This window comes from Diceros bicornis, unplaced genomic scaffold (genome assembly GCF_020826845.1).
Source record: "Diceros bicornis minor isolate mBicDic1 unplaced genomic scaffold, mDicBic1.mat.cur scaffold_55_ctg1, whole genome shotgun sequence".
NCBI classification, from domain to species: Eukaryota; Metazoa; Chordata; class Mammalia; order Perissodactyla; family Rhinocerotidae; genus Diceros; species Diceros bicornis.
In genome coordinates, this window is record NW_026691429.1 from 3,754,343 (window position 1) to 3,755,501 (window position 1,159).

A 1,159-nucleotide genomic window follows, 5' to 3' on the forward strand; every position below is an offset into this window, starting at 1 on the left:
TTCCTACTGGCCTGGCAAAGAAGGGAAACAGAGGGAACACACAAGCAAAAATGAAGGGCACAAATGAATGAATAAATAATTGAGAGAGAAGGGATAGCTTCTCCTTAGAGAAAAATTCCAACTAATATATATAGAGGAATGAGGAAAATTGAAAGTCTTCATTAGCCTCTTTTTTTGTGGTGCCTCGGAGGTAGTCGGCTGCTTCAGGATGAAGCTGAACATCTCTTTCCCGGTCACTGGCTGCCAGAAACTCATGGAAGTGGACGATGAATGCCAACTTTGTACATTTTGTGAGAAGCGTATGGCCACAGAAGTTGCTGCTGACGCTCTGGGTGAAGAGTGGAAGGGTTATGTGGTCCGAATCAGTGGTGGGAATGACAAGCAGGGTTTCCCCATCAAGCAGGGTGTCTTGACCCATGGCCGTGTCTGCCTGCTATTGAGTGAGGGGCATTCCTGTTACAGACGGAGGAGGACTGGAGAAAGAAAGCACAAATCTGTTGGGGGTTGCATTGTGGTTGCCAATCTGAGTGTTCTCAACTTGTTCATTGTGAAAAAAGGGGAGAAGGATATTTCTGGACTCGCTGATACTACTGTGACTCGTCGTGTGGGGCTCAAAAGAGCTAGCAGAATCTGCAAACTTTTCAATCTCTCTAAAGAGGATGATGTCCGCTAGAATGTTGTGAGAAAGCCCCTAGACAAAAAAGGTAAGAACCTAGGACCAAAGCACCCAAGATTCAGCATCTTGTTCCTCCACGTGTCCTGCAACACAAACGGCGGCCTATTGCTCTGAAGAAACAGTGTACTAAGAAAAACAAGGAAGAGGCTGCAGAATATGCTGAACTTTTGGCCAAGAGAGTGAAGGAGGCCAAAGAAAAACACCAGGAACAGATTGCCAAGAGACAGGGGCTGTCCCGAAAGCTTCTACCTCTAAGTCTGAGTCCAGTCAAAAATGAAATTTTCTAAGAGTAACAAATAAGATCAGATATCCAAAAAAAAAAAAAAGAAGAAGAAGAAAGAAAATCTTCATTAGACAAACACCATAGTGATAATTATCAGAGGCAAAATATATTGAAGGATGCTAAAATTAGTGGGTAAAAGTTTGAGGAGAAGCAGGATATTTGTATAGTCTCAGTATTTCCCCTAAGATATTTATTAATGA

General features: G+C 42.9%; 1 pseudogene; it reads left to right on the forward strand.

The window, feature by feature from the left end:
- Positions 1 to 208: 208 nt before the first annotated feature.
- On the forward strand, positions 209 to 953 carry LOC131403105 (small ribosomal subunit protein eS6-like; annotated as a pseudogene).
- Positions 954 to 1,159: the final 206 nt, after the last annotated feature.